Below are 6,840 nucleotides of genomic sequence, written 5' to 3' on the forward strand. Positions count from 1 at the left end.
TGGCTCCGTCGGGGTATGACTGATCTTTTAACAGGCACAACACATCGTGGAACCACGATTTTTCTTTTACTAGTGCATCTGAGGTCACAAAAGACACTTTTTCATCATTCTCATTTTCATGCTCTATTTCGTTTGCAATCCTTGGTAGGGAAGAGTCGTGTTTGTGCTTGATGTAAAAAGGCAGCGTGGTGACTTCTAAAGGAATGTCGACCATCGAATCAAGGGTTGCAAGGGTGTCGACGAATCGATTGTTTTCCCTAGTTACATGCTAGAAGGTGATATGCTTAAAATAATTTATCATATTTTTTACCTTTTCTTGATAGGGTTTTAATTTTCTTCTTTGAGCTTCCAAATCCTTTTGAACTTGGTTTATGACGAATTAGGAGTCACCAATGACTTGTATTAGTTGAATCTTCAATTCTATGGTATTCTTGAGTCCGACTATCAGGGCTTCATATTCAATAATGTTATTGGTACACAAGAAATTCACTCTGATGGCTGTTGGCATTAAAATCTTCTCATGTGAGCACAGTACACCTGACCCATATTTGTTCTTTGCACTGTCGAAGTATAACTCCCAAGTTGAGCCTTCAATTGTGAATAGGTCCTCATCAGGGAGATATGTGTTAACGGGAGTGTTATCTGGTAATGTGTGTTCAGCTAAATGGTCAGCAATGACTTATTATTTGATCGATTTTTGAGTGACATATTCGATCTCGAACTTGCTCAATAGCATTCTCCATTTTGCCAAACGTCTGTTAAGGACGGGTCTCTTCAATAGGTACTTGTGTGGGTCTATTTTTTAGATGAGCTTGACTGTGTGAGATAAGACACACACAAGCTTTAAGCAATGTTTCTCCACGTCTGTGTATCTCGTCTCATAGTCAACCATGGTTTTGCTTATGTAATACATGATTTGTTCTTTTCCATAGTCATCATATTGTCTTAACATTGCCCCCATGGTTTTGTCTTTCACAAATATGTATAAGAACATGGGTTTTCTGAATTAAGACGACTAAGGACATGCGGTTTGGTTAGGTGCTCATTGATTTGATCGAATGCCTCTTGGCATTCCTAGTCCCATATGAATGGGGTATCTTTCTTAAGGACCCTATTGAAGGGTGTGCACTTGTTTGTCAGTTGTGAGATAAAACACCTTATGGCTTGTATGAGACCTTAAAGCCCATGGATTTCTCTGACGTTCTGAGGTGGGGGCATTTCAGTCATGGCCAGTATTTTGGATGGGTCCACCTCAATGCCCCTTTGGCTTACTATAAATCCTAGTAATTTGTCGGATTCAACTCCAAACGCACATTTTTGTGGATTGAGTTTGAGTTTCTGGAGTCTTTCGAAAATGGTTCTCAGATTAGTGAGTTGATCGGACCTGACCTTTGACTTGACCAGGATGTCATCGACGTAGTCTTCCATGATGGTATGCATTAAGTTGTGGAAGATGCTAGTCATTGCCCATTGATAAGTTGCCCATGCATTTTTTAGGCCAAAGGGCATAACATAGTAGCAGTAGGTTCCCCATTGCGTTATGAACGATGTTTTGGTTTGGTCTTCTTATGTCCTGAGGATTTGATTGTAACCTGAGAAGTTGTCCATGAACGACAACATCTCGTGCCCCGCAGTGTTGTCGACCAAGGCATCTATGTTTGGTAATGGAAAATGGTCTTTGGGACATGTCTTGTTGAGGCCTCTGTAGTCGATACACACTCATATCCTCCTGTCTTTCTTGGGTACAACCACTATGTTGGCCAACCATTCTGAGTAATCGACAGGGGTAATGAATTTTACCTTGAGCAGTTTATCAATTTCTTATTTGATTTTGAGCTCAAGGTGGATCTTTTAACGTCGGAGTTTCTGCCTTACTAGCTTTGTCCCTTCATTGAATACTAGGTGATGTTGCACGAATGTGGAATCTAACCCTAGCATATCATCGTATGACCAGGTGAAGACATCACGATATTCCTTGAGAAAGGAAATCATGTTTTTCTGCTCCTCAAGGGATAGGGAGGTTCCAATCTTAGTTAACCTTGGATCCTTCTCAGTTCCTAGGTTGACGTCGATTGTCTCTTCGATGGTAGCCATTGGGTCACCATCAAATCTCTTCTTGAACTGCTCAACATGGAAAGTGAGTTCCTCAAGTCGAGGGAGTTCTTTGGACTCTTGGTTCTCTTGATCTTCATCCAGGTTATCTGATTCGTCATCTTGGGTGTTTTGCACCGTTAATGGGCTATCTTGAGTGTTTGCCATGTTTTAAAATTCTTTTTCCTTAATATCATTTTTATCATGTTCTGAATTTTCACCGGTTTTTGAAATGTCACAAGGGGTGTCCCTTATGGGACTCACAAGGGATATGTTGGGGACTAGTCGAACAGGGTTTTTAGGTGGCCACCCTGCGCCTATCCATTTTTTGGCACCGGGACTTGAAGGTGCCGCTAGTATGCTTTCAGCGATTCTCGAAATAGGGGAGGGATTGACCAATTTCGTCCCTGGGTTGGAACAAATGAATGCACACGATTAGCTGTGTCAGAGCCAATTGTGTATACTTTCAAGTCCAGGTCAAGCAAAAAGGTCTTCAATTCCTAGTTCTTGTGTGTGCTAAGGTGTGGAAGAAGAATTCTCCACTGTTGGGGAATTAAGGAGCACCTTTGGTCATTTCGAAGGAAGGGCGTCGAGAGGGTCGAGGTTTTGGATGCCTCCAGATGCAAAGCCCGGATGGCATGACAGCTTCATTCGGCTTTGAAATAAGGTGAGAGAACACTCGAGTCCTCTTCGACCCTCATTTTTGGTTTTGGCTTTGGGTGATTTAGAGATCGCCTTCATTATGCTTTGCCCTTGACTTCCCAAGCCTTGGCCTGGTTGGAAGCCTTGGGAGAAGAGCATGTGCCAAGCCTCGAGGGACCCGAAACCGTATCGATATTAACATTGGATGATGTCTTCCATCAATGCAGAAGTTTGCAGAATTTGAGGAACAGGGTCGCTGGCCTCTAGGCATAAGGTGGCACAATTCACTTGCTCGAAGGAAACAAGCGGGATTTCTCTGAACTCGACTCCCAATGGCTAGCTTTCCGTTATTTATACTAGAGCTTGAAAGAGAAAAAAGTTCAACACATACCTTAGCGATGCCATTCTTGGTTGGAAATTTAAGACACTGATGGAGTGTAGAGGCCACCACGAGATTTTCATGCAGCCACGACCTTCCTAGAAGCATGTTGTATGAGGGTTTTATGTCTGAGACATAAAACTTTATCACTTGGACGATAGGCCCAATCTTAAGAGTGAGAGGCAATATGCCTTCAATTTGTCTTTTAGTCCCATCATATGTAGTGATATTGAGTTGACATGGCTCGAAGTCATCTAAGCTCTTGCCTATCTACTTCACCATTTTCATACGTCATATGTTAAGGATGCCCCATTGTCAATGAGTACTGTCCGTATCTTATACCCTTGCATGAAAACGGTGATGTGCAATGGTTGGGTGTGAAAGCGGTTCGGGATGTCGTTGTCCGTGAACATGATTGACGTTGGTGCCATTAGCTGGTTGATCATTCTGGATAACTCATCTGGTTGTGTGTTGTTTGGGATGTGCGTCGTGGCAAGGACTTTCTCAATCTGGGCCCTCTGGAGATCTGATGCTGGATCTTGCCAAGATGAGTCGGTAAATCATAAGTGGTCGAGTTTTCTCGTGACTCCTTTTGGGGTTCTTGATTTATGGTGATCACCAATTTCTTGGGCTCGGGGGTTTTCCCTATTCTTTCCTTGAGGGTATCAGCCATCAAACGGATGGGCTTGAAAACTCGGCCTCTTCGGGTTAAGGAGTCTACTTCACTTGCCTGAAACTCGATAGGGTCAGCTCTTGCGAGGGTGATGGGGTACTTTGGGGTGTTGGCCCCTTAATTGGAGGCTGATCCCTTCTTGTTGATATGGACAACATCAATTCCTAACGTATCGTCCTCATCATATTGGTCCCACTTAGGTGGGTCGTCGAGGTTTTGAGGTGAAGGGGTTCCTTTTCGAAGATCCAATAGATCCTCTTGGGGCTCTTGAAGGTGGTGACCACTGGGGAATATGAATTGTGTAGGGTCTTCTTCTTCGACTCCATTCTCGATCATATGGATGACGATATTCCTTTCGGGTTGTGACCGTATTTTCAGGAAGAGGATTTGTGAAGATAACCATCTTTTGATTAAGCTCTTCAACAGGCTGATTTTTTAATGAGACAGTGATATCCCCCCTATCAATCAACCCCTAAATAACATATTTCTTATTATAGCAATTTTAGGTGTCATGTGCATGATTTTGACGTCATTTGCTCTTGTCCGTGACTTGGAATGGTGGCTCGAATGGTGCTGGGAGGTAAACCATATCTTTGGACATGAGTAATTCAAGCACTGTTATATTGGGTCTTTGAGAGGAGTGAAATTATCATCTTTGGTTGTTATTTTGAGTGTTGGCTCTAGGCCGACCCCTCTAGGTTTGGTTCTGTTAGTTGCGCTGAGCAGTTGAACATCGAGTTGACCTGTTAATTTCATTAACCTGACCGAAAGTATTCCCTTTGTTGTTGTTATTGTTGTTCTTAATTATCTTGTTTTGGGGAGTGGTTATTAATTTGTTCTCAGGTCTAGTGCTGATCTGACCCTTTCGTCGCATGCCACCTGTTCAATCATGGAGTAGAAAGAGTAGGGTATAAGACCTTGGCTGAAGAAGGTCCTATATTTGGGAGCGACATTTTCAAAGGCCATGGAGATCTTGCCTGGGTCTATGAGTGGACGTTCAATGACCCGCATCGTCGCCTCATGGAATCGATTGATGAAGTCTTCAAAGGATTCTCCTAGATTTTGTTTTGTTGCATTGAGTTCACCTAGGGAGAGAGGCCTTGGTGTCGACCCACGGTAGTGAGAGACGAATAGGTTGAACATTTCATATGGAGTGATATGCAGTTGAGTACACATCATTCTTTGATGCCAGTTCAGAGCCTCGTCGGACAATGTTTGCAAAAATATGGCCTTCAGTTGATTTGGCTTTTCTCGCAAAGCTCGAACGAAGAGGAGGTATGCTTTAACATGGGTATCTGGATCGCGCTTCCCGTTGAACTTGTTTCTGAATTCTGGGATGATGAATCCGAAGGGAAGGTCCTCCATGCCTCCTAGGGTCTTATGAATGTAGGCCTTCGAGGGTCAAACTCTGTGAATGCTCATTCTTACAAGCATGTATTTCATGGTACCTTCGTATTGGGCATTCGGCATAACAGTATGCTCACCGGTGGGCGGGTTCCCAAGTGTAGACTGATAAGTCAAGGCTTGGGGTATGTATTGGCCCGTGTGGACTTGAGGTTGATGAGTCGCAGCCACCGAGGCGGTTTGGTATACCTGTGTCTGAGGGAAGTATTGTCCCATAGGTGTTGACACTGGCTGCGAAAATTGCATGGTCTGTTGGACCGGATGGACTACTAGGACCGATTGAAGAATCGGTTGACTTGGTTGTCCTATAACACTAAGTTGGTTTGGGACCGACACATGTGTTGGGATGTGAACACTGTAGCCTCAGTGAACTAAACTTTAGAGGGAAGCTTGGACACCTACATCACCTAGGGGTCGATTCAAATCGATACCTCTGTTTTGCATGACATTCAGGTTATCATGAGTTGTGCTATGGTGGCTTGAGGCCAAGTCAGATCCCTTAGACCTAGGTGGGTATTGGATTCGAGACCGCCGTGCCTCGGGGTTATCTTGGTTTGCGTTATGGGAATGAGCATTTGACACTGTGTAGACTTCTTCCCTCACTCGACTCCTACTTTGGGTGCCTAAGAGCCCTTGTAGGATCACGCCGGGTTGAACCCCTTGACTATTCAAAGTTTTTTGGGCTGAGCTAGCTTTTCGAGCTACACAGATCTTAGGATTAGGAGATGATCCTTGAGACACTTCCTCTAATTGAAGACTTGGGCACCGAAAAATGGATGGATCCGGGTTTTGGCCATAATCCCATGGAATTTCTGCAAACTAGTCTCTAGGTTTTGGAAGATTAGGTTTGGAGTCGGCTGTAGAATAATCATCATGGTCACCTTGGGTAACGACATGGTGACTCTCTTTGACTCGGTTCTTAAATATAGGCTTAGGGCGAGATCTAGACTTGATGAGGGCAGGATCTAAACTCGATGACTTAGGATAGAACCTAGTCTGGTTCTGGGGGTGAAACCCTAAACTAAGGCCTATCTTAGGACTAGACCGAATGAATCTCGCTAAACTCAATGGGTTTTGGTTTAAACCCTGAACTAAGATAAGCCTAGTCTAGCTCTAGAGGCAACTCTGTACTAAGACTTAGACTGAGATCTAAACTAGATGGGTACTAGTCTTGGCTGGGACCGAGAGGGGGTCTAGGTTCGGACCTGGCTGTGAACCTGGTTCGGACCTGGGTACAAGCCTAGGCTTGAACCAAGAAGGTTTTGAAAATCAGACCAGTGTGGACCCGGACTGAATCAAGGTTGGGTTAGGCACGAGCCCTTAGCTTGGACTGAAAGGGGGCATAGGTTCGGACCTGGGCTAGGCTGGGTACAAGACTGGACTTAGACCTAGAAGGTTTTGAAAATCAGACTGAGTGCGGACCCGGACTGGATCAAGGTTGTGTTAGGCACGAGCGTTGGCTTGGATCAAAAGGGGGCCCAAGTTCGGACCATGGTGTAAACTTGGTTCGGACCTGGGCTAGGCTGGGCACAAGACTGGACTTAAACCTAGAAGGTTTCAAATATAGACCGAGTGTGGACCCGAACTAAGGTTTAGGTGAAGCTTTGATGTGAGCTTTGGCTTGAACCAAGAGGGAGCCTAGGTTCAGACC

This window comes from Amborella trichopoda, chromosome 4, assembly GCF_054954075.1.
Source record: "Amborella trichopoda isolate Santa Cruz 75 chromosome 4, AtrichopodaSantaCruz75HAP2 v2.0, whole genome shotgun sequence".
Lineage (NCBI taxonomy): Eukaryota > Viridiplantae > Streptophyta > Magnoliopsida > Amborellales > Amborellaceae > Amborella > Amborella trichopoda.